The 27,638-nt window shown below is 39.5% G+C and overlaps 2 protein-coding genes and 2 long non-coding RNA genes across 8 annotated transcripts in view; 1 reads left to right on the top strand and 3 right to left on the bottom strand.

Moving 5' to 3' along the window:
• Positions 1–27,638, top strand: part of LOC145451713 (uncharacterized) — a 312,192-nt gene that overhangs the window by 201,105 nt on the left and 83,449 nt on the right. The gene's annotated exons all lie outside the window — the stretch shown is intronic.
• The window catches only part of LOC145451721 (uncharacterized), a 118,572-nt gene that overhangs the window by 74,695 nt on the left and 16,239 nt on the right, over positions 1–27,638 (bottom strand). The gene's annotated exons all lie outside the window — the stretch shown is intronic.
• LOC145452295 (uncharacterized) lies at positions 1,535–7,954 on the bottom strand. Of its 4 annotated transcripts, none has more exons than XR_013919285.1 (6): positions 7,697–7,954; positions 6,284–6,393; positions 5,758–5,937; positions 5,337–5,525; positions 4,016–4,103; positions 1,535–3,070 (listed from the first exon to the last, which is right to left on the bottom strand). It is a non-coding gene; the product is annotated as an uncharacterized LOC145452295 (long non-coding RNA). The 4 variants fall into 4 exon arrangements; XR_013919283.1 differs by having other exon boundaries at positions 5,337–5,549; positions 7,697–7,947; XR_013919284.1 differs by having other exon boundaries at positions 5,337–5,549; positions 6,284–7,952.
• Positions 22,439–23,410, bottom strand: LOC145451508 (uncharacterized). The gene is made up of 2 exons (XR_013918935.1): positions 23,215–23,410; positions 22,439–23,157 (listed from the first exon to the last, which is right to left on the bottom strand). It is a non-coding gene; the product is annotated as an uncharacterized LOC145451508 (long non-coding RNA).

Here is a 27,638-nt window from a genome sequence, read left to right as displayed (position 1 = left end):
CTGCCCTAGATTATACGGTTGGTAAACCTTGATACCCCAACCTAAGGTCTGCACTCTCCATTATCAAAGCACCTCAAAAATGAACTGAATGTCTTTCCTTCCATCACAACGCCATGTTTCCCGTCTACAAAAGTTTATTTAAACAATGAAAATAATCAGGGATACCTAGAAACTGCCGGTCCGCGACGACTTTCCTGCCGGTCCGCAAGGAATATTACAATTTCATAGCTAAATTTCAAGATACAATACGTTGGAGGCTTGTCTAATTGATAAAATGAATAAAGCATCATATTTCAAACTGAATCAGAACTTTGCGAGGTAATATTAGGTCTTGAAACATGTTCGATTTGACTTGAAGTTCAAGCCGTGACGACATGCGAGCGACAAGTACAAGCAAGCTGACTCACTAAGCCGCGCAGTTTGCCCGATCATTCGTTTTCGATTAAATCATTTTGTGCGAGACCGCAGCTACCTAACCCCAACCCCGCAATTGAAGCGGGGCCGAGCCCAAAATTATGTCGAGAATGAACATAAATTATTGAGTATTTTTTGAAACTTCATCGAACTTTTTCAAATTTTAATATCACCTAATGGAGCGGCCCGCGAAGGTATTTTGTCCGGCCCGCGGACAGTTTTCCGTCTTACATGATAATGTGGCCCGCGGCCCCAGCCTGCCGAGATTCACCACTACCTGCTTACTAGGTCAAATTTTAATGATTGTATGTTATTATGTACGTGTATGCGCAGCGTGAGAGAGTGGAACTTATGCGTATAACTTCGTCGAAGCAAGAAGACTTGCTTTATCGGCATTTCCGATAACTCAACCCTAATGTCGTTTGTGGTAATCATGGTGTTTGTCGAATGCAATGGTCATTTACACCAAGCTGATATTTCTTATTTTTGATTCCGTAACCGCCGACTTGTAGCGCGGCACACTTCTAGGCTTTTGCAAGACACCGCTCTTGCAAGGGGTCGCCAACTCAAAACGAGTCGCGGGCCACTTTTCAAATTTCGGTAGAGGACGCGGGGCGCATGAATTCAATATCGAGATTACAATTAGTCGACACAGTTGAACAACGACGCTATCTCATCACCTACTCAACCCTAATGAATTGATATCTTGGAAAATTTGGGGTACCGGGCTTATCGAACGCCTTGAAATCTTAATTGAGGATTGCACCGCGTGTTGATTGATCAGAAAGAAGCAGACATGGCGGCGCATGTATGGCAATGCTACTTTCAAATGCACATCGTCTTCCTCATTATCGGCGAGAAATGGCTTTAAACTGACATTGCTGTCTTTAAAATACACTGTAAAAAATAAAGGTGTCCATAGACATGTTTACACCTGGTACCTCTTAATACATGTCCGTCATGTAAAACCATGCGACAGGTTCAGTTCGACCTGTTGCCTAACATGTTTCTGCCCGTCATGTAATCTCGAAAACACGTCTGACCTGAGACTTCAATTGACCTTTCACCTTGGACCGACTGGCACAAAATCTGTAGCCAGGATATGAATTAAAACAAGCAATTCAGTGTTGGATCAAATGATGGTATATTGAGAACAAATGCATCAAAACAAGAAAAATTCTGAAATGGCGAGAGTTTCGGATAATACGTAATGAAATAAGAATTACTATAACGGCTAAAAATATTGACATGTCATGGCGCAATTAATTTACTACTAACAGCCACAGTGTAAGTCGAAGAGTACCGAACGTTAAGAAGTTTTGGAACTTATGCAATGAAAGAAGAGTTATATACAACAATGGCTAAAAATATTGGCCCGTCATCAATGAATTAATTTACTACAAAAAGCCACAGTGTGAGCCGCAGAGTGCCTAACGTTAAGAAGTTTTGGAACTTATGCAATGAATGAAGAATTATTACAACAACGGCTAAAAACATTGACCCGTCATCAATGAATTAATTTACTACAAAAAGCCACAGTGAAAGCCGCCTATAGTACCTAATGCTTTGAAGTTTTGGACATATGTAATGAAACCAGAATTATTCCAACAATGGCTAAAAATATATGCCCGTCATCAATGAATTAATTTACTACAAAAAGCCACAGTGTAAGACGCAGAGTGCCTAACGTTAAGAAGTTTTGAAACTTATGCAATGAATGAAGAATTATTACAACAACGGCTAAAAACATTGGCCCTTCATCAATGAATTAATTTACTACAAAAAGCCACAGAGCAGGCCACAGAGTACCTACCGTTAAGAAGTTTTGGAACTTATGCAATGAAAGAAAAATTCTTACAACAACGGCTAAAAATATTGGCCCCTCATAAATTAATTAATTTACTACAAAAAGCCACAGTGTAAGCCGCAGAGAGCCTAACGTTAAGAAGTTTTGGAATTTATACAATGAAAGAAGAATTGTTAGAACAACAGCTAAAAATATTGACCCGTCATCAATGAATTAATTTACTACAAAAAGCCACAGTGTAAGCGGCCTAGTACCTAATGTTTTGAAGTTTTGGACATATGTAATGAAACCAGAATTATAATAACGGCTAAAATCATTGACCCGTCCTCAATAAATTAATCAAATTAAATTACAATGAACAGCCACAGTCAGCCACACCTAACATTAGAAAGTTTCGAAACGTATGTAATGAAACAAGAATTAATATACCGGCTTGAAACATTGACCGGTCCTCGATTAATCAAGTTATTACAAATTGTCACAGTGAAAGGCGCCGAGTACCTAATGCAATGACACAAGAATTATAACGGCTAAAAATATTGACCTGTCCTTGGTGAATTATTCAAATTAATTTACTACGAACAGCCAAAGTCTACCTAACGTTACAAAGTTTCGAGACAGCCGCAGTGTACTTAACGTTCGGAAGTTTCGAAGGAGAGTTCGTGACGACGGACCATGAATTAGAGGCTGATGGAGCGAACTTGATGTTGAACAGCCAGTATATTGCCAGTATTATGGCCATAGCATGATGGAAGCTTCGGACCCCTTTGATAACTTTGCCATAGAAGAGAACTTTCCATTCATTCAGGATCGTATTGTACTTGATCGTCGGATATAATTCTTTGGCTCCTGATAAATAAAAATGATATTAGCTTAGTACTATCGATGTGGTCTGAGATTATGAATTGAGTTGAGTATGAGGCCTAATAATAGGGTTACCATGCGTCCTCTTTCAATAGGATTTGTCCTCTTTCTTGACTTTTTTAAAAGTGTCCTCGGAGGACGCCCTTTTGTCCTCTTTTTTGAGATTTTGTCCTCTTTTTTGAAAATTTAGGTCACATTTAGAGCGAAATGCGAGTGATATGCCGTAAATTAGCACAGAAGTGACTCTATTGCGGGTATTTCGGAGTGAAAAACGGTGATTGGAGCTCTGAGCGAAAAGTTGACCTTTTTTAAAAATTTTCCAGTCAACCGGTCACAAAGTGGGCAAAATTCACCGATTTTTGAGAATTCTTCACCGGTTTTGCAAGTCTCAAATTTCTGAAAAAGTGTCCTCTTTTTAGATTTCCAAAATATGGTAAGCCTACCTAATAAGTCATTACCGCACGAGTCGGGGTCATGCAAAGAGGTAAGAAAACGATCGTACGTGATGGTGCTTTCAAGGATATCGAGCGAGCATAATGGTACCCAGAGTGGAATGATTTTAGCATCAGTCGTAACACTGCAACTTTCTAAGTGAAATAGGAGGGGCCAATATTGGTTTCACATCATCTTCTTTAATTGGACGCCATATACTAGTGACAATTTCACCATAGTGTCCTACAGTAGCATGGACACGGGAAAATCTCGTTACTCACTGATATTGGATTACATCATTCTTTCGATTTACAGTGACCTTTCGAGATACCAATTTTTATCAAATACAGTGTTAATACAGCAAAACAGTGTTAATAGTGCCATAAATTGCCTTTTTTGTATGATGTGAATGATGTAGCCTGATGGCAGTGAGCCATGCGATTTGCTTGTGTCCACAACACAGTGACATAATGCTTACACATACACCAAACAACTTACTTTGTCAACAAACAGGAAGCTGCCATAGTTGTCATTGAAGAATTGAAGATCGTTGGGATCCTGACCATCCACCCCAGTTTTTGACGACCTGAACGAGAAGTGTCAGAAATCAACTCAATGTATGTTTTGACGCGACTGCGACGCCGTAAAGTAAATCAGCGACTTTGAAACCTTGCGCGGGCCCCTCTAATGTTGATAAAGATTTTCAGTCATCCGACAGGAGGTAACACGGTTGGGCAAGGGTGAAAACATGACATATATTACTACGCAGCAAATTCGATGACAATTATGTTACGACAACCAAGTGTGCAGTCATGTCCTGCAAGGAGTTGCAGGTTGCCTTTGTATACCTCTGGGCTCATTTGACAAGGATTATTCCAAGCTTGGACATATGAATATCAAGGTTGCGGCGAGGCTGCGTACATCGCGTTGTGGCGGTTTCACCGCTGACAATATTTCTGCGAGTACTAATAAATATTATAATCAATTTCTAGAATCGCCTTGCAGCCCGAGGGTTGGTCGCCCTTATATCTAAGGAAGAAATGTCTACGTCTGGAAGTATGTGCGATTAAAAAATTCAAGAAAACTAAAATCTGCCAAAAAAGAACAATGTATGTTAATTTAAAAAGTATCTTTAGGTCACCGACGAGTTTTATACATTTTGAAAACTGACTTCACTTTTTGCTAACCCATGGTAATAATTAGGGCCAATCAAAGCCATATTTTGTTCTATGCATCAGCAAGTCGTGAAATCAATTTCAACACAAAACCGTATCCCTTTGAGCTATATTAAAGCTATGAAGTCACATTTTCCTGATTAGGTCATAAAGCTCAAAATTTACATTAAGAAGCGATTGGACAAAAACGAGGTTTAACAAATAATGGAGCTGCAAATACAAGATACAAGATATTATGCACCCCTGCAGAAGTGGCAACCCACATCAGCGTCTGTGGAGCTCTCACTTTCCTTACCAAAGTCATTTTACGTCCGAATCGTAACTTCAAAGACTTTAACATTTCACACTACTACTGTACTGCAACAGTGATTTAGAATAAAAAATGGACGTGTATAACTGTTGTTGCATAGGTTTTACTCTTTAGTTCCGTCAGTGCCGATATTTGCATGTAAAAATACACCCATTTTCACATAAATTCATATTTTCCAAAAAATAAAGTCATATTATTGATTTTCTAAGGTCATATAAAAATGGCCCTAGTTATAATATATATGTCATTTGTTGTGTCATGAAAAATGATTGCGCATGCCACAAATGCCGAGGGATTGTGCCGTCAGTGACTTGATCATAACACTGCTTTATACCTACGGTACCCAATGCGCATCGATCAAGATCGGGTAAATCTCCAGCAGACTGTGTTGACATCCCATTCAGAATGGCCTCGCAACGCGATTCGAATGTTCTTTTCATCCTATCCAGAATCGTTTCCTTGTGAGGTATTCTCCACTTGCCTCTTATTGCGTTTTGATGTATCTCGATGCTGCGCTCGTCGTCTGTGGAGAGTATACATGTTGACTCTGTAGGACAAAATAGATCCTAATCAAAACATGACCGGTTATCGGTGCAAGGTGCTACTTCTTGCCAATGTTCCTTCTAAGCTGCTCGCATGCGCACAGACACGAGAAAAATTAGACGTAACATTGTCTGTTGGCGTTATCAGTATCATATCAAAATATTCATATTGAATATATCTAGATCAAGAAAGCAAGATACTAAAATGCTCACATTGGATGTTGTGACTCGAGAATTCTTGCAGCGTTGACTAGATTTTTCCACAAGCTGCTGAGATTTCCGTTTGCCGCAGCGTCCATGCTTCTGCTATTCAAAGTTTAAGACGAGAACTTCTTTTTCATGGTGTCTTCTCCATTCCCTCAACTTGTTGCAGAGCTTGTCTTTCCATGATCCCTGCAATGTGGCATAGTTGAAGAAAGGTTTGGATTAAGTTTGGACAAACTTCTGAGATGTGTGTCACCAAAATTGAAAAATTGGAATGTAATGCCGCCCCTGCTGTATGATATTACACATTGATAATAATCGTCAATAATTGGTGCATGCATTGCATACGTTGTAGGACTAGCCTATTGCATGAACGTGGTAAGGGGATGTCATTATCATTGACTTGATCCCAACACTGCTTTATACCTGCCCAATGCGCATCGATCAACATCGGCTAAATCTCGAACAGACTTTGTGTTGATATCCCATACAAAATGGCCTCATGACACGATTCAAATGTTCTTTTCATCCTAACCTGAATCTTTTCTTGTCACGCAGTCTTTTCGTCCACTTGACACTTATTGCTTTTTGCTGTACCTCGATGCTGCGCTCGTCTTCTGGAGAATATACCGATGCAGGTTGACTCTGTAATAAATATCTTCATTAAAGCCCAGCAAATTATCAGCTTGCCGGTAATAGCGAGTCAATTTATTGTAGAAAGAGCAAAATTTTTTTAGGCCTAACTATTTCGTAAGAACAGACAGTTCCGACCAGATATGAAGATAAGCAGTAGCCTAAAATTCTAAGGTAATGGGGGAAAACAGGCAATTTACATATACGAGATCACAATTTCATCAAAATTAAGATTTTTAGGGTTAAAAATGTCAAAATTGACAGAATGTCAGATTTTATCGGTCAAAATCTTCGGTTTTTAGATAAAAATAAAATCACCCTAGGAGAACATCACATATTCGTTGAAGAAGTTCATATCAACATATTCCAACATATTCTATTCGGGAAACAAAAAAGTACTAACCTATGGTAGATTAGTAATCTATATAGACCAGGAATGGCCAACCTTTTCGACTGAAGAGCCACATGCAATTGACGAACGAGTTCGCGGTCCACTAGCCACGCCAAGCAGATAAAATTTTCAAAATTTATAAAGAAACAAGGTCAATAATATTATTACTCGAGTATTGCGGGTCTATTGTATACCGCCCGCTAGACTCAGTTTGCAAGGACACGACTATTTGGCGTCTGGCCACATCGATATCGCCATTTCACCATTGACGATCTTAATGCGAGCGCAAACGCGAAAAGACTTTCTCCCGTAATTGCGAATACAGTTAGACTCAATCGGATAAAATAGGCGTTTTTTTCGTTTTCAGTAGGGGGAAGGCTACCAAGCAAGAAATTGTGCGAAAATTAAACACGCAAAGCGTGAAGAAAAATTTCGCTGCTATTTTACTTTATTGTAATGTACGACAACTTACTGAAAAGGTGACTGGACCCTGGATCTGCCAATGCGTCGGAACTGATATTTTAGTCATCAACATCCCAAGTGTCGCAGCAAGAATTGTAATTTTTTGTTGGCATTGCAAGTTCACAATCTGAGCAATTCATTTTCGATAATATAATAGGAAATTAGCTCACGGGTCACGCAAAACCCTCTCGCTGGCCATATTTGGCCCACGGGTTGGTCACCCCTGATATAGACAGGCCAATGCGATCATTTCAGAGCCGGAGTAGCAGCTAGAGCAGGAGCAGTTTAAATTTGCGGCTGCTCTAAAGGCCTGCATAACACGGCGTGATTTTGGCTAAAAATCTATATTCGTTTCTATTACAGATATCGAACAAGACAAGATAATTTTAGTACAGTATGATTACCATGATCATCGCTTTATGACGATAATTCTGTTGACATGCATAGAATATAATTACTCACTTCCATCGTCAAACCAGTCATATTGTCCCATATCTTTGGCAGACAATACATAGAAATCGCCGTTCAATTCAAGCGACTTGTCGTAATATTCCGTAGTGAATTTTCTGTCCTAGATGGTACTACGAACTGCACATCTCACAACATCATAAATCTCAGATAGGTGATCAACTGTGATCACCTTTCTAATATTATCATGGATGATCAGCATTTTCATATTTAATAGCACAAGAGTAATAAATCGCTAACCTGTCTGATGAATCTGAAAAATAGAACGTCATGTTCAAAATTACACAATTTTAATTACCGGCACTTTTCTCTATAGGCATATAGTTCACTATTAAACTTCGAAACATATTCTATGATGCAGTCTAATGTAGCGATCTCACCATCAATGTTCCCTCTAATCTGCGCACATGCACAAATGCGCAGTGCTAACACGGTCTCAGCGCACAAAAAATCCGATATGATGACCTTTTTTTAAGGCTTTACACACTGTTGTCCAAGGGTCTGCGCAGTGAGTTTGTGAGTGTGCGCAGACTCGTCAAAAATTAGAGGGAACATTGCTCACCATACTGTAATTTACCAATACAGTATACCGGTAAATTATGGAGTCTCTGGTAAAATATTTCACCAGGTTGTAAAACACAAAGGAAACCGGTTTCTGTCATAGCCTCACAGGAATAACAGTGTAAATATCGCCCAAAGCCTGACTTGAGGATACCACAAATGTGACAGTGCCCGTCAAAATCTTCATAGAAAAATATTTTACCATCTTGATCCTGATTGACAACATGAATTCTTTTTTGCCGTATTTGTCACATAATTTTACAGAGCAAACTTGTCCCTCCATATCTTGCATTCGACAAAATGCAACATATTGGCATGGTATACACATCCTCCTAATATATCAACTGGCTCAACTTTCTTAGGTTCATTATTTACATAGTTAAGCTAAGACATTCCCCAACATGATATACTGTAATCGACTGGTTACCGTATGCACTCTGAAGCTATATATGGTAAGTGCTAACCGATATGCTGCCTCCACACGCCACACGTTACCGTACTGCAGTTAAATGCAGCACACCAACTATGCACACCCCGTATGCGCGCATATGAATCGGAAACACTTTCCCCGATGAAAACTGATGTGAAATGCATCCTCTACTAACTGGACAAATACGATCAATAACCGTCAGCCGGTAATAAACTCTACACTCAGTTTCGCCAACTTTGCTGGCCGCGTAGTGACCGCCGATGGAAGTGGCTTCCCGGCACTGAAAGTTTTTCAAACCAATCGTAACGCATACGGCAATCACGTGAGCAGTGAAGTAGAACTTCCGTTTTTTTAACCAATCACGTCGGATCGTGAAATAGTGTGAGTGGTGAACTGAAATTTTACCGTCGTTCTGCAACCAATCACGACGGAGACTGAAATCGAGGACCGTGAACTAAAATTTCCTGTTTCCCAACCACGGATTCGGAAATCGTGTGAGCTGTAAACTGAAATTATACCTCAGTTTTTCAACCAATCAAGACCAATACTCAAATGTCTTTTTTTTTATAGATAACTAACCTACGCATAGATTCGCACTACCCATCATCACCCTTGCTCGTCGTGAGGAATTGACTACTGAAGTGCTCAGCAATCTGAACGCAGCATGATCGGTCATCAATAGCTGAAGACCCGAACCCTCAAATTAAATAAAGTTAATCTTATTTGAAAGCTACCGTCACGCTGATTCTGAAAATAATACATTAAAATTTCATTAGGACAATGGAACTAACCCGAAATAGCCTAAAAATCTGAAAATCGGCATCATGCAGCGATGCAGCACAATCACCATAACAACGGCCTTTGCGTTGTTGCGATCGTTCAGAACAATGCCGATTTGCAGACTTTTGGGGTGCATTTCGAGGGGGTTCCATTGCCCCGATAAGATTTTAATGTATGTTTCGGAATCAATGCGACAGTAGCCTATAAATAAGCTCAACTTATTTTAATTTGATTGCTCGGATCGTCAGCGATAGGATTAGCAATTATGTTGCGTTCCAATTGGTGCAATAAAATCCGAATCTGATCCCACTGTAGCAACATTGCGCAGAATCCCTGTCCCTGACACTATTTCCGTGTCCGTCTGAAAATATACATTAAAATTTCAATAGGGCAATGGAATTACCCCGAAGTAGCCTTCAAAATCTGAAAATCAGCATTGTTCCAAACAATCGCAGCGACGCAGCCCTATAACGCGTGGTTCGGAACAATGCCGAATTTCATACTTTTGGGTGTATTTCGAAGGCGTTCCATTGCCCTGATTAGATTTTAATGCATATTTTCGGAATCAGTGCGACAGTAGCTTTCAAATCAGAGCAACGTTATTCCAATCTGAAACGCAACATGTTTTTTACATAACATGTTACGTTTCAGTTTTGAACTTGATTAATTGGAAAACACGTCGCGTTTTCGGTTTTAAACTTGTTTATTTCAAAAACACGTCGGCGTTTTCCGTCGTTTAACGTGTTATTGGAAAAAACATGCAAAAAACACGTTAAATACACGGTTTATTTTTTACAGTGTACCTTCATTAAGGACGATTTATTCCTTGTAGCCTATATGTGGACAAATGGTCGAATAATGTATCGATTTAGGAATCCGGCCCGCCAAGAACTTAAATTTCCTATATCCGGCCCGCCGACTGGAAAAGTTGCCCACCCCTGTTCTAGCGTATGAAAAGCCTATCATGCGAGTCACATGCTCGCTCAGAGTCGCAAGATAGCTTTTTCTTTTCATCAGTATAGAACTCAATTGAATGACGGAAATTTGCGAACGAGTGAATGCTTCTTGTTATTTTGTTATTGTTGTTGTTGTTGTCGTTGTTGATATTGCTGTTGTTGTTGTTGTATTGAATTATGGTGCTCTGCAGCAATGGCATTGTTTACCTGATCGATTCTATTTGTTTTGTTTTGTTTGTTTTATTCACAACATTGGCGCTTATCGCCTACATGGTTATTTGCGCCCAGCACATAAATTGCATCAATACAAGGTCTTTTGCGTTGTTGCGTTCTGGTCTTTAGCTGCCTTCTTTCCAGAGTTCGGCTCTCTCTTCTTCAGGGCTTTTCGAGGCGCTGTATTTACAGCGGGATCGGCGATGAGGAGCCCAGATAAACCTCCGACTGCAGTGTTTAACCAACTGCGCCACTCGCTTCCCGATTCTATTTGTATTGTTCAATTGAATGTCCATTTCGGTCAGCAAAACAAATTTGATTGCTTCTTGCTGTGACTAGGTTCGTTCAAAAGATGAGCCACTTCAAAATACAATCGCCTTGCACGTCGGATTTGCTAAATTGTAGAGTCAGCAATATTTCCCATTTGTTCTATAGAATTATATACACAGCACCAAATGGGACCGATTCGTTCATTCCATTATTCAACACGATATAGGAAGTGACTGGATTCCTTCCGAGAAAATGCATTTATGAACTGTGATTCGTTTTGTCCAAGTGATTTCGAATATAGGGCATAAATGTTGAAGCCCGGTTCCGATGTCACAGAGCGCTCGAGGTTGCCAATGCATGAGGTCATGAGTGTACACTAGGGTTGTTCAAAAAAAACTTTTTTTCCAAATCTCACTCGCCTACTGACTAAATCGTCAGGTTGTCCAAGAAAACGATGCACACCAAATTTGACTCAATTCCAACCAGTCAAGGCCGTGCAATCTTGAATTGAAATTTTTAATTTATTGAAAAAAATTAAAAAAAAATTCTCAAATTTTTCTGTCAACTCCATGAAATTGTTGAGCTGTCTTCGAAGACGATGCAAAACAAATTTGAGTCAATTCCGACTAGTAGAAGCGGAACTATCTGAGTTTTTCGTTGATAATCCCCGGATCAAGGATAATCCGACAAATATCAACGAAAAACGCGTATAACTCCGCTTCTACAAGTCGGAATTGACTCAAATTTGTTTTGCATCGTCTTTGAAGACAGCTCAACAATTTCATGGGGTTGACAGAAAAATTTGAGAATTTTAAAAAAACTTTTCCCAATAAATTAAAAATTTTAATTCAAGATTGCACGGCCTTGACTGGTTGGAATTGAGTCAAATTTAGTGTGCATCGTTTTCTTGGACAACCTGACGATTTAGTCATTAGACGAGTGAGATTTGGAAAAAAAAGTTTGTTTTGAACAACCCTAGTGTACACTGTACAATTGTACACTGCAGGGTTGTAATGACTCGAGTCATGACTCGACTCGAGTCAGACTCGAGGAGTCACGATTTTCTGATGACTCGTCTTGACTCGAGTCATTTTCTCAAAATACGGAAATGACTCGACTCGTCTCGAGTCTATCTGTGTATTGACTCGACTTCGACTCGAGTCATTACGCATGACTCGAACCAAGTCATATGACTCGACACACAGACGGCCAAGACCGATATTTCATCGTAATTTCGAAGAATATTGAAATAACCCCCCTATTGGGATTGCGTCTATTGGTACTAGTACTTGAAAATACTATCGGAAACTGCTAAAAGTGAGGAAAACTACTATATTAGAAATGCAAACCATCCAATATCACCAGACAGAGTTATAGAAAGTGAGTTCAGCAAGATTTTAGCTGGATACTGAGCAGTGAACACATTGACTCGGACTCGGACTCGAGGCATAATACCATGACTCGGACTCGACCAGACATGGGGTAATCGTGATTAGTAATCGTAATCGATTACGACGATTACAGCATTTCCAAGTAATCGTAATCGCAATCGATTACATTTGAAAAAAATCCGAAGTAATCGTAATCGTAATCGACTACTTCACATATCTAATCGATTTCTTTGTGAAAGAACGATTACTTTTCATTTGTGCAATGCCCATGACATAAACTGAACATTTGTGAACCTGAACAACGAAGAGCGTGATGTAAAACAGGTTTTAGATAGCAGAAATGTCTGATTTTCAAACGCCTCTGCTCATTATTGCGTCACAAGTATTGGCTTGGTTCTTGATTGCGTAACGAAATTATCCGCACGTAGTAAATAGATATTCGATGTAGGCTACATGTAGTACTGTGATTGTAAGAACACCCGCCGTGCATCATGTCAGGTTATCAATGCACTGCAAACGCCACTACCTCGCAGCAGGATAATAATCACCACTCTGCCTAGTTTGGAATAGTAACGTATGTACTATGTATTGAAGTTTTGATGTTTGATGTTTACGTGTATAGGCTACACCGGACAAAGATTTGAGATTTTGTACTCGTCAAATCAAACATGACAATTTCAACATCGAAGCATTAAAAACCAACGACTGCTGATAAAAAATCATAACCGAGCGGCTATTTTCCGTTACTCGTTTAACGGCAGCTCGGAATATCTTTATTAAGTAGATCGTAGGCAGAAGTTTATGTTCACCTTATCATATTCTCACACGGCCCTACTTGAAACGGGCTTCCAACTGCTATTTCGCAGTTTTGTACTGAGCATTAGAATCTGCCACTATAGCCATGCGCTTACAAACTATGTTAGCGTAGATTGCAGCTAGAATCAGTTCCGAAACAGCATTTCGCCACCCTCTTCTCACAAATGTTTTCTTGCCCCCCCCCCCCATAAGACGATCAATAAAGCTTGTGGCGGGCCAAGTCCCTCAGACCCCCTGTAACGACCGGCTTTTCACAAGAACTGGAAACACGATTTGATGCGATGCGATATGGATTCGCTGTGTACTAACTGTCAAGTCGCGCCAAGCGCGAATATTTGGGCCCGTAATTTACAACTATAACTGTATTTTATGCTGGTAATTCGTGACTTCCTGTCTGCTATATAGTCAAAAGATATTGGAGTCGCTCAAACGTAGCAGACGAAAAGAAAACTAAACGAAAAACTTTCGTGAGACGCACCCAAAAATTGTCATTTATACTCGTGGTTCATCAATTTCCTCAGTGGGTGCCCCCAGTGGCATTTGTATTGAGGGGCAGAGATTGAGAAGACTATTCTTCACGACCATCCAGCGCGGCTATGGACAAATACACAATGTTTCGGTCAATGTAGCATGTCTTGGTGTGTTGCGGCGCGGTATTGGCCGGCACCGAAATGCCTATTTCAGCGTAAATCATGCAATGGTATATTATGTCATATACAGGAAATGACGTCATGATGTCTCATTTAAAAAGAAAGACCTTCTCTCATGAGGCCTTTTCATCGGATTGCTGTCTTTCAATAATGAATTCTCAGAAGCAAAATAAATGTAATCGTGAGTAATCGTGATTATATTTCTAAAGTAATCGTAATCGTAATCGACTACTTGCGGATTTTGCTGTAATCGTAATCGTAATCGTAATCGCGTGATTCAGAAGTAATCGTAATCGCAATCGATTACATCCATGAAGTAATCACCCCATGTCTGGACTCGACCCTCTGATCGATGACTTGGACTCGGACTTGACTCGGTGGTGTGTTGAAAATCTATTAAAGTGAAATTGACTTGTGAACCGGAGCCTAGTGACTTGGCTACAACCCTGGTACACTGTACAGTATAACTAGAGTAACCGAGTCAAATAGCTGAGAACACTTCGATTTGACGTTTGGATGTGAACGTGAACATGGATCAAAGTTAATAATGGCGCCTTACTAATTAATATCGATCATTATTACATTTTAGCGTCGATATTGAATTCCCAAAACGATCACGTGAAGCTACATCTCATACTTTTTGAAAATGTTGCCGAAAATTTGTAGTCTATTGCTGTTGGGATACGTGATCCACTCGTTTCTGTCATGTACGAAGAATTAGCGTTTGAATTTGAATCATAGTTGGAAATTGCTCATTTTTAGCCAAATTTTGATCGAGAAATTACTTCGGCGGTAAATGGATCACAGAGAGAGATTAAGGGGTCGGTATGCAAGTGGTTTTACGTGACTAATGAATGTTATATTCTGTGCACGTTTCATGAAGGGTGCGGAAAGTATGTCGCAGATCATGAAGGAACTTCAACTCGAAGCAGAATATGAGAAAAAACGGACTGCGAGTAGAATCTGTGTCTTATAGAAACTGTGTTTTATGCAGTGGATTACACCAAACAGAGGTAACAATCCAGAACATAAGATGAGAAGAAGAAACGGATTGCAGATAAGAAATGGATTGTGAGTAGATCTTACTTTTGAACATAGAGTGTTCGCAATGTCGTATGAGCAAGCTCGTTTTAATGCGAACAAAAGTTTGAGGATCAAAAAACTTTTAAACGATAACCTCGAATCCAGAGAAGAAAATTCGCGAGATTTGTGATACTTTGATTGTTCGCCTAATCCTGTTGCAGGTTTTTCAGCGAAGAGAACACGGAAACGCGGATTTCTACCGAGGTTGGGATGATTACATGAACGGATTCGGGAATCGTGATGGAGATTTCTGGCACGGTAAGATGATTTTAGAATTTTTTGTTACTCTATAAATACAACTTTTGTTGTTGCTATATCTCATGAATTGCGCCAAGCCTCAAATCATGTCTGTTTTATTACGATTCTTAATCCGAACGAATATATATCGAGCTATCGGCACTTGAATCTCTATGCGCCATAGTGGCTCAATGTCACAAATATGGTAACTGCATATTTTGAAGCCTATATTTTCGGTACCCGACCACTTCGTACTGTCAGCTGTCTACGATACGGTTGTAAGTCAAATATATGTGTCTTCTTGGATGAAGTGCGGTTTTTAGACGATGCACCTTCCCAGCGACAAAAACAACCAAATTATTTATACGAAATTCGTAATATGAAATACAAAAATTAAACACATGTCTAAAAATTTCGCATTTTTATCATGATCATGAGCTAGTTTCGAAGAGCAGCGGAAAACGGAGTATCTAAAATAACACTGAAACATACTTCTAGTCTTCTAGTTAGAAATCAGGCATAAGGGTGAAATATTTTACCCTCAAATTCGAAATCACTGGAATCGCTGGATTATAATTACTATGAAATTAAAATCATCACATAATTTTACAAGTTTTTGTGATTTGGGGCAATATCGACAGGATCTGACATTTTTCTGTTACACCATAAAGCAGAGTTCTTTCCTTCTTTCATTGATCTCCCATTGTCAGATGTACCATTGTATTACGTTAGTATTATGTCCCTGTCCTCATTTGTGACAATCTCATTTATTTCAGGTCTATGGAAACAATCCACGATATGACAAGGAGAGGAAACATGGAGATGTGAACCAAAATCATCACGATAAAAATGGAATTGATTGGGTTGTTAAATAAGGTAAATATGAATTGTGTACATACCAGCTGCCGCTGTTGTGGGTTCAAATCTAACTCCAGAAACAAAGAAAGAAATGAAGAAAATATTCATCGCAAAACACCATGAATAATTGAATGAATGGACGATTCCCACCGCTCTAGCGCCCCCTATGAAGGGATGGGGGTCGTAATATTGCCTCCATAAGGCTACCATTGTGTGCAGAAATATTGCAATTCTTTTCCCTTTATGGCGACTCGTTACTGCGAATGCACGAGTTGTCGGTTATTGCAAAACTACTAATGCATGATTTCATGTCATTGCTAACGAAATCCAGACCCTACTTCTTTATTATAGCTGTTTGAGAAGCCTTAGCGTGGGACTGTAATTTTGCTTTAACTGAACTGCTGCTGACTTCTCTTCTGATGTCACTATAGTAACAGTAACAATTTACACAACAATGTATGGAGCTTGTGTTTTCTTACTAGTCGACGGATCTACCAGAGTTTGGTTTTGCCGACGTAGACAGGATTGCCAGTGAATCGAGAGGTAATGGAAATAGCAAAGGCTATAAATTATTCGCTGAATCTTACATGTGAGATTTTAGAGGCATGTTGTAATTTATACTAGCAGAGGTCCTTGATAGATTTATTCTAGCACTCAAATTATAGGCTCCTAACTGGCTTTGAGAAATAAACTTCGTGACTTTACAAGTATCATCTGTGATCCTGATGAGTTTGAGCATGTCAGTATCAGCAGTATTGTTGGGGTCAATGCTTGATATTGAATATTGTCAAAACAAAAAATTATGCTGGCAACTAAAATCAAATAACTAGTCAACAAATTGTTTAGTAATAAACAAATACGAAGCTTTACAATATGACTAAAAATTGCTGTCGTTGCAATGTTCCCAGTTGCAGTGCCGCAGTTCGATGATTGTCAAGTGCACCATGTACTGCTGCAGTATTTTATGTTCCAGGTGCAGATGTGCCCAACACGGACCATCGATGATCGACAAGGATAATTTCGGAAATCTGATGATAAAACTAGAACTGTCAAGGACACCTTTCCCATTTGCGGGATATGAAAGGATCATGGCGACCCGGAGATCTTTCATTTTACCTGGGTTTAGACTTCGTTCTCCACGGTGGACACCAAGCCGCTCACTCCCAGTTGTGTACAGGATAGCTTTGTGCATAACTGGCTAGCTCCTAGCAAATGGCGGATAAATTTGTCAATATACATTACCCAACAGAACTGTTGAATGTTACTTGTTTTGTTTATTGAGCAGATAAATGAAAGGCTTAGCGATATCAAGCAGACTCGACTTGTGTTTATGTAGTCACTATATGGCCATGTGGATACCAATCAAGTATTATTAACATGTGTGCTACCATAATTTTCTCATCTGAAGGATTGGGGCATATGTTCTCTAATTTTCTCTCTACTCAGCCAAATTGTCAATTTCCCAAGAGTAAAATATAAAAAGTTATCGATAACCCAGATGCAGTAGCCTACACTGTAAAAATTATTGTTGTAAATTTACGACAAAAAGCCTGGTGACTTCCAATACAGGCTTACAACCATAAGCTTGCAAACTCATTACAAGCTAACACCAGAAGCCTGTAAGCTCAGTACAGCCATAAGCCTGCAAGCTCAGTACAGCCATAAGCCTGTAAGCTCAGTACAGCCATAACCCTGTAAGCTCACTACAGCCATAACCCTGTAAGCTCACTACAACCATAAGCTTGTAACTCTCTCTCTCTCTTTCTCATATACCTATAATGGTGCACCTGATACTGACAGTACTCGACAGTACAACTGACATTATGCACGGTGGTCATAATTGTTCACAAATCAATAGAAGGAACGGGCATTTATTTATACAGCAAATGAATATGAAGCAGTAGCAACACATGCAGCAGGAACAGTACACTGTAAAAATTATTCTTGTAAATTAACAAGAAAAAATATGGTATACTCGATTACAAGTTTACAGTATTTTTCTTGTAATTCGTTACAAGCTGACAAGCTAAATCTAGTAAACTCAGTACAAGCTGTATCTTGTAACTCTCTTTTTCTCTCTCTTATTATACCCAAATCTTGCACCTGTACTGGCAGAAAGACCCAGAGTCGTAACCAAGTCACATGGTTCCGAGTCACGAGCAGGGCTGTGGAGTCGGTAAAATTTACCACCGACTCCGGCTCCGACTCCGACTGCACACATTTTCAATATACCGACTCCGACTCCGACTCCGACTCCTCAGTCTTAACACGTACCGACTCCGACTCAGACTCCGACTCCAGAGTCTTTAAACGTACCGACTCCGACTCCCGACTCCGACTCCGACTCCAACAGTATTACCAATATACTTCAAAAATTATATGCCACACTGTTGAAGGACTATTATCATACAACCATTAAACATTCGCAAACATATGATTAACGGTGGCATGCAAAATTGTTTCATTGTGGCACAGCTCGAATTATCCACTATGCAATTAAAATGAAAGAATGATTTTCTAATATCCTTCTTTTTTCATATTTCATAAGTTTTTATAACATGGACTCTGTAATATCCTAATATAAGATATAAGAACCGTTACGCGGGCAACTGGAATGTTGATAACCATTTTCATTCGCCCGATAGGAACGACCCGAATTAGGTAACATTGCAAACAATACTTATATTACTACGCACTAAAATTGGTAACAATTATGTCATGCAACTGTGCTGTGCGCAGTCACACCCTGGTCGCGCCAGGCGCGAAATTTTTTCAAAGGTGATGACTGAATCCTATCAATAAATATGTTACTAACTGGGGGTCACATCTGTATACCACTGCGCTCATTTGGTAATGACAGAATTATTCGATGTTTAGAAATAGCAATAACGAATGTTTCGGTGAACATGCCTCTATCATTTTGTGCAAATGTTTCGTCGTCGATGATCTCGCTGCGAGTGCACAAGCGAAGCCGCATGTTGGACGACACGTTATCTCCTTATTGCGAATATAGTTAGACTCAATTCTGTAAATAACATGCATTTATAATTTTCAGAAGGGGGCTCCAATACTGAATGTAAGAAATCTAGTGACAATAAATCATGCTAAGTGCCGAGAAAAATTTCATGCCAAATAAATCTGCTGCGGAATATCCTACTACACGAAGATCTGCGATAAATGTGGTTGGCCACTGGAAACGCCAATGCGTCAGAACTGATGTTTTAGTCATCATCAAATTTCGCGGTCAGGATAATCAAATTTTGGTTGGCCTTGCAACTTTACCTGGTGATATAAATAATTTCGACAATTACCTCGCAGGCCACACAAAAGCTTCTCGCAGTCTAGAATTTGGCCTGCGTGCCACGGGTTGGCCGCACCTGATCTGTATGGTTATAAATAACAGTGATTGGTGGTAGCCTACATGAGAAAATATATTAAATATCCTTTGAAAGCAATTATTTCTATGATAGAGAAGTTGGATTCGGAGTCGGAGTCGAAGCCAGGGTCATTTTCACAAACTCCGACTCCGACTCCAGTCAGTATTTTTCCCCCGACTCCGACTCCGACTCCGACTCCAGCCATTATAGTTTCCACGACTCCGACTCCGACTCCGACTCCATCAAGTGAAAATTAGCCAAACTCCGACTCCGACTCCACCGACTCCGATTCCGACTCCACTGCCCTGGTCACGAGTCAATCTTACTTTTGTGGTATTGACTCGAGTCAAGTCGAGTCATTTTCAATTCATCACCGAGTCGAGTCCGAGTCCAAGTCACCGTTTAAAGGGTCAAGTCCGAGTCATAGTGTTATGACTCGAGTCCGAGTTCAAGTCACAGCATTGAAGTCATGTTCAACTTTTGTTTTCAATCCTGAATTAGCTTATAGCTGATATAGAACCAACGAATTCACGTCAAGATGCCAGCTGATAGAGAATCAACAGATGCATGTTTACGTAGAGGTACACTTTTTCTTTCACATTATCAGGTGTATGACTAAAAAAAGGTCAGCTTTTCTGCTCAGCTCCCGAAATAGCCGCCGAAGCGTTACTACTATCAGAGAAAATTGTGGATTAATTACAAATAGAGACTTTCGAATTTTATCGGCTACCTCATGAAATTGTTATATTGTGTAAAATATGATTCATAGCAAATTGAGCTCAATTCCAACTAGCAAAAGCGAATCTATTAGAGTGGAATATTTTGAATACGAAAAAATAGTTGGCTTGCTACAAGTAGCCTATGTAATTATATTATACGTATTTATTTTCAAATATAACATTTTCTCCTCTCATATCATTGATTCTACTTTTTAAAATTAAGCCAGATTCAGTGTTCTTTTTATGCAACATAACAATTTTATCAAGTAGCCACCCAGTAAAATAAAAAAGAAATTATTTTTGAACAGCCCTATTGTACAAACATCACACAGCATTAGCCATTCATTATTAGTCACGAGCACAATGCACATACCTAACAAAACGCCAATTGGCGGAGGGTATTGTGTGTTTTCATAGACAGCAGATCAAATCAATGAGTTACACTTCAAAAATACTAAAGTGGAAAGGAGATCCTCATATATGTTATAGCGGCATGGCCTTAGAATAAATCCACATCTACTGAATACACGTTCCACTGGTGCACTAGATACAGGAATTGACAAGCATTTTTGAACCACATTGGAGAGCATTGGGTACTCATTCTTTCTAGTCGCCCAAAAATGCAAAGAATCATCGCCTTCAAGTCTACTCATGAGCTTATCAGTCTCTTACAAGTACTTGACCATCTGCGTCATCTCATCGGCTCTAATTGAATTTTGCTGCGATTGTTTGCTTGTATAATTGAAATGTCTTGAGTACTTTGATTGCGGAGGATCTATTACCTCTTCATCCCAGGATGATTTTGTACAATGCATTGCTACTATGTACCAATGTCTGCTGTTTTTACGGCGGCATATCTGATATCAGTCGAGTGCAACGAAAGCAGTGGCGACAAATAGCGATGTCGGCAGAATTCGACAGATGCGTTGATCTAGCCATTACGATTCGCAAATTTCGTCATCTTCAAGTCATATAAAATAAGCCGAGTCATGCGAAATGACTCGAGTACAAGTCGAGTCAATCCAAATATTGACTCGAGTCGAGTCGAGTCATTTTCCCATTTCAAGAAAATGACTCGAGTCAAGTCGAGTCACAAAAAAATCGTGACTCGAGTCATTACAACCCTGGAAAGACCCAATGCATTCGGCGGCCATGATTGTTCACAAAACTATAGCGAAAAGGCTCATTTATTTAAAGCCGATTAACAGCAGCAGATCAGCAGGAAATATACAGCAGGCTCAAGCACAGTATATGAAAATCAACAGCAGCAGTATAAAAAGAAATTGTGTAAAAATATTTGCATGACTTAGCCTGCAGCAGACCAAGCATGTTCCACAGGAGTGCAGCTTGAATGGCTTGACAAGCACTCATGTAGTTCCTTAAGTATTATTAGGTCCAGTACAAACCTATTTTCTACTGAAAAACGTCAGAATTGTCAAGTAATGAAGTATGCTGAAAATATAATCACTTGAGGCAAAATCTACTTCAGCACTCCCAAAAAAGCAAAACTATTTACATGTATATCAATGATCAAATGAATTTAAAAACTGCACATCAATTTGTTTCACACATTGAAGTGACCGCAGACGGCATATGCAGCCCTTTGATTTTTGCAATGCAGATGGACAAGAAATGTAGAGTCTTATCCACACCACATGCGAACTGGATATTGAATACCCAATGTATTGACAGAGTGAGAGCTGAAGCATGTGTGAAATCTACTACGTCATTTATCACTAGCCCGTCAAAGTGCACCGTCCACTTGGTATCTCGAGTGTCAAGATGTATGACTGGGTGAGGTGATTCTGGATTATCCTGAAAAAAGAGGGCACACAACTGTATACTGAAAGGCAAAGAGGGTATGAACTTATATAGCCAATAATACTATCAGAGTAATAATGGCTGATGTATTAGGTCAAAATTATGACTATGAGAGCACTTATACCAGGGGTACCTTTTCAGCTAAAGGGGCACAAGAGATTTAGGAACCATTGAGTGGGTCATTTGAATGTTAATGACATTTCTCAAGTCGTCCGATAGGAGCCAACCGAATTAGGTAACTTTAAAAATAAGACTTACATTTTACATTATGTCATGAGAAGTCAATGGGCATTCATGTCGTGATCGCGCTAGGTGGGAAATTTTTTCAAAAACAATGAATGAATTCGATAAATAAATATGTTACTTGCAAGTATTGAGGGTTGCCTTTGTATACCACTGGGTTCATTTTGCAAGGAATTGATTATTCGGCGTTTAGATATAGCAATATCGAAGGTTTCGGTGAACATCCCTCCGTCCCATTGTGTAAAGTTTCATCGTCGACGATCTCGCTGCGAGCACACAAGCGAAGTCGGATGTTGGACGACACCACGTTATCTCGTAATTGCAAATATATAGTTGGACTCAATTCTGTAAGTGACGCGTATTTATAATTTTCAGGAGGGCTCCAATACTAAATGCAAAAAATCGAGTGACAATAAATCATGCGAAGTGCCAAGAAAAATATCAAGTCGAATAAATCTGCTGCGAGATATTCTACTTAATGGTCATATACGAAAATCTGCGATAAATGTGGCTGGCCCCTAAATACGCCAATGCGTCGGAACTGATCTTTTAGTCATCATCAAATTTCGCGGTCAGACCAATCAAATTTTGGTAGGCCTTGCTATTTTACCCGATGTTTCGAGAATTACCTCGAGGGCCATACACAACCATCTCGCAAGCCACGGGTTAGCCGCCACCGACTTATACTGACATATCTAGCTGTGAGCCTATTATCAGCACACTAAAGTATATTTTATAGCAATGCAATGTCGACATGTACTTGGTACAAACCTTGTTTATAACCAAGAATTTGTCATAGGATTCGTTGAACATTGAAGGTATACCGAGCATCCAAGTAAGTTCTGCAGAATATGAAAAAAACACAAATTCCTATTTTGAGTTGTCCAATAATTTGTGTATTCAAAGCATTGTACCTATCACATCTACAATGTTGGCTGGCAAGCGATCCCACTTGATTCTTCTTGCATGCTTGGAGAATTTATTTTCTTTGATCTTGTCCAGAATATCTAGACCTAGACCATTGTTAATCAGCTTCATTTCCTCCAATAGCTGAAACATTATCAGTTACCGTTAAACAGAAATCAAACCAATGATATTGCTTCTTACCCAATATGAATTTCTCAGAAGGGGATACTCCACAAGAATGTCAGCAGTTGGCATGTTCCCGTCTTCTATATCTAACCGACGCCTTTTGAAAGTGGCTTTCATTGCTTCCATAAGCTTTGCCTTGGCTGGGTTAGATGAACTTGATTCCGATAATATGATTGACTTATGTTCGGCCAAGCTTTTCTCATTGTTCGAAGATTCTAAGACCAGAAATTTTTAATTAATATATGAATCAGCGGCTCCCGACCGACAAGCCACGAAAATAGTAATTTCCTACTTCGTTAGCAGGAAGACCAGAACTTCGGGGTTTCTTGCATCGAGGGCTGCTCGCGTCAGATTCTTCAGTATGAAGCCGTCTCCGTGGACCAAGTCCTCCATACTTTATTCTATTTGCGACGAGAACCGGATCGTCTGGATTTTTTACTTTCCGACGTTCGTTAAAAATTTTGTGATCGAGTTTCTTTTTCCAAGGGTGCTAAAATGTTATGGATTTCAGAGAGTGTAGCACTACCATACTTCAAGCTTCAAAACCCACCCATGCAGGAAGATAATGATCTTCATCTGCCAAGCTTGATCTCAGAACTTTATATTCTTGCACTAGAGCTGTACATAGTAACACCATAAGCAGTCAGCACAGTATAACACAATATGGAACAATAACAAAAGTGTCACGACTTGGCCATCAGCAGACCTAGCATGCTAATAAGATTGAAGAGGTCAAAGGAAAGACAAGATCACATTCTTCAGCATTGGAACTTGGGTAAAACCTAATGTCATAATTTATTGCTCAGGAGAAGCTCATAGTATAGTAAATGAATGGAAAGTAGCCTACTCAAGTACTCTGAAACAGTTAATTTGGCCAGATACAAACTTATTCCACTTCTATTTGTACTTTACAGAAGTATAGTTTAATTGGTTGGCTTAAATTGCTTAAATGAAGTAAGTTCAGAGCAGAGTTCAGTCTAGACAAGTTGAATCGAACACCAAGGCCTTTCACTCCAAAGCCTTTGTGTATTCGACAAACAAATGAAAACAGTTCGTCTTGCAACATCGGCAGAGTTTTGAATTTGCCTTTGCTTGAAATTCTTCAATATACCACTTCTGACATAATTTTTAACAGCTGATAAAAGTGGAACACTTGCAGCTGCTGATGAGACTATATCAAAAACTTCAAAACCAATCCCTAACTTGAAAATCCAAAATAATAAACATATATCATCGGATGCCTTGAATCGTGCACAAAATCAGCTTGTCTAGCTCGTTACTTAAATCCTGAATTATTCCCTTTGATTTAGATCTGTGGTTCCCAAACTTTTTCGGTGTGAGGGCCAAATTAAGAATTTCAGAGTACGTTCGGGGCCGCACGAATACTACGGCTATGAAACGCACCCAAACAGTCATCATGGCTATTTCGGAGTATAGTTTTATTGCCGTGGCGAGACTTCAAAACTGTACACTGTTTACCGCTACTTATATGCTGCATTGGCTGTCCGTTGAGTGAATCAGCTTTTCTCGCCTAAACGCGCGAAGCGTGAGAACTTTCTTTAGTTTCATGACTGAATCGGTTAATATGATCGGGAATTGCATGTATTGCTATCAATTTTCATCCTGTCTCTGTTCACGTAATCTGATTTACCGGTAGAACTGAGTTAGGTGTGTTTGAAAAGGTATAGGTCCCCTAAATAGTAATTAAACATCTCCGGGAGTATACCCGTTGAGGTACGTAACAGCACTTCGTCAGGACCCCAGGCTCCCATACGGCGATAAAATAACCCCGCATCACGTTGTTCGCTTTTGCCACAAAATTAAAGTTGTACTGTTTAGTGAGACAACGCGACGCACGAATATTGCGATAATTCATGATAAAATCGGTGAATAAGATCGGGAACTGCATGGTTGTCCTCTTTGCCCACGTAATCAGATTTACCGGTAGAGCTGAATGCGGGGTGTCTTTGAAACTGCAGACTCCGTAAAATTAAACATCTTCGGGCGGGCGGACCCCTAGGTATGACTTCTTTACATGATGTTATTTCGCGACCTCCTGTCTGCTATATCAAAAAATGTAGAATTGCCTAGCCCTACTAAACTGAAAGATTACACGATTTCAGATTTGTATTTCTTCGCTGGCATATAATTTTCTTTCCTGCGGGATGGTATTTGTCTTGTGAGGTTCAGATTGCCATGAGCATTCGGCGCCAGTCATTTAGGCGCCTATATGGACAATTAAACCTACATGTATTTTGTATATATAACGAAGTTTTTGGTCAGCATAAAAGCAGTCCTTTACGGCCAAGGATTTCTCGCTGCCAATCGTTCTGACACACTGCAGAGATGACCATTGGATTGGACTTGGATTGGACAGGATCAGGATTATGGGTTATTTTCGTTAGGTCCGGATCGGACCGGATCGTGATTTTGAAAATAAAGTTTGGACCTGGATCGGACCGGATTGTGATTTTGAATAATGAGGTTGGACTTGGACTTTGAGCATGCCAAAATCCGGACTCGGGCACGCTGATTTCGCAACCAGAAGTGCGGGGTTATTTTTAAATAGCTCAGTGTTTATATAGCTCAGTGCGGGCGGATGGAGAGAAGAATTGACCCAAGAATTGTTCCCAGTGTTGCCAATTGACGTTGATTCAAGTTGACCGTTAATGTCCGGCACAGTAGTAGTTGTATATTGTGATTTGGCTGGTTCTTTCGTCTAAAATATTTTATGTACTCATAGAACAAAATACTATGGCAAGTTTGTTCTGTATTGACCCCGAAAGTGAATATATTAGTTGTTTGTCTGGTATGGGTAGTAAGTACATTAGGGTCGGATAGATATATCTTCTTTTTTTAAATTGGCTAAAGATGCTACTGATGGAATTCCTACTGGTGTAGGTGAATTCATTGAAGTGGAAAATTTTGGGTTGGAAAAATAGTGTTGAATAGTATGTTCATATTGGAATTAACCCGGATATTTACGACTGACAAATTTTCGGCTGTCATATTTTGTGATACGATTGTTGATATACAATGTTCTTTTCAATTCTCTACTTATTGCTGACGATTACCCCTGGCGAGTTTCTGCCGAAAATATTCGGGTTCGTTTCAATTTGAATATACTATTCAATTTTATAATCAAGTTCTGTACCTCCAAGAAGCTCTTCAAAGTATAGTGTTGCAGCTCTATAATTATTGATGAAAGAATATCCCACAGTAAATACCATGTTTGTTGGAATTGAGTCAAATTTGTAATGCACCATTTTCTTACAAAACTTCATAGGGACGGGCAGCCAGTATAATTCGAAAAAGTGTGTCTACTTTTTAGTATATTGAAAATTCTCCAGTTGTAATAACTTCGCTTCTACAGACGAGAATTGAATCGAATTTGATGTGCAGCGTTTGTTCAAACCGACCTAACAATTTATCAACTAGCCAGTCAAATTTATTAAAAACCTATTATGATCAACCCTGATGTCATTGTACATGCGCATTGCTCATGATGTGATGGTTAAGGTATTGATAGCCATCTTGCTAGTCTATTTATTTACATTCGTGTTGCTAAAATATAAAATGAAAGTGGATGTGTCATGTAGGCCCACTGCAGTTTAGAATGAAGGCAAACATTGGAAATATAGATCTTGTCACAGACCAGAGTTATATTTCAGAGAGCCTAATTATTCTCTGTAATATGTTCTTCTGTTTTTTCAGTTATATATTGGGACTTTAGATTTTGAAAATATTTTTGGATCAGGATGGAGTAGGACTGAGTTGAAAATTTTCAGGACCGGACTTGGACTGTGAATTTCAAAAATATTTTTGGATCAGGATGGAGTAGGACTGAGTTGAAAATTTTCAGGATAGGACTTGGACCGAAAAATATCACAGTCCGCTCATCACTGACACACTGCTTGGAGTCACATGTTACATGGCCTAAAACTTTATATGTCTTGGTGCGTTGTGGTGCGGTCATGGCCAACGCTGATATGCCCATTTCTATAAATCTTGCATATTTTTTCTTGGGGAAGAGTATACCCAATAATCGAGACACGTGGCGAATTGAAATCGCGCACAGCGCGAAAAATTTTCAAAAAAGTTTCATAAATTTTCAAAATATACTCTACAATTTATGCTAATTCACGAAATAATTTTGGGCCCCCTTCGAGCTCGGCCCTCCTCAATTGGGGGGTTTGGGGTGCGGCAGTTACGGCCCTGACTATAGGAATACCAATTATGCTGCTTTTAGCGGGCTAAGTAGTATGCATCTCGGCGAATTCAACCGTGAGTTACGTGTTGCACATCTAGTTATCATAGGGTTTATACGTCCTCTTTTAAGATGATTTGTCCTCTTTTTTGATTTTCTTTTAAAGTGTCCTCGGAGGACGCCCAAATGTCTTCTTTTTAAAAATTTTGTCTTCTTTTTTGAGGATTTTGAT

This window comes from Botryllus schlosseri, chromosome 12 (genome assembly GCF_051294905.1).
Source record: "Botryllus schlosseri isolate E-star chromosome 12, Bs_hap1, whole genome shotgun sequence".
Classification (NCBI taxonomy): domain Eukaryota; kingdom Metazoa; phylum Chordata; class Ascidiacea; order Stolidobranchia; family Styelidae; genus Botryllus; species Botryllus schlosseri.
Note: the sequence above shows the minus strand (reverse complement) of the source record. Positions and strands in the feature narration are given on the sequence as shown.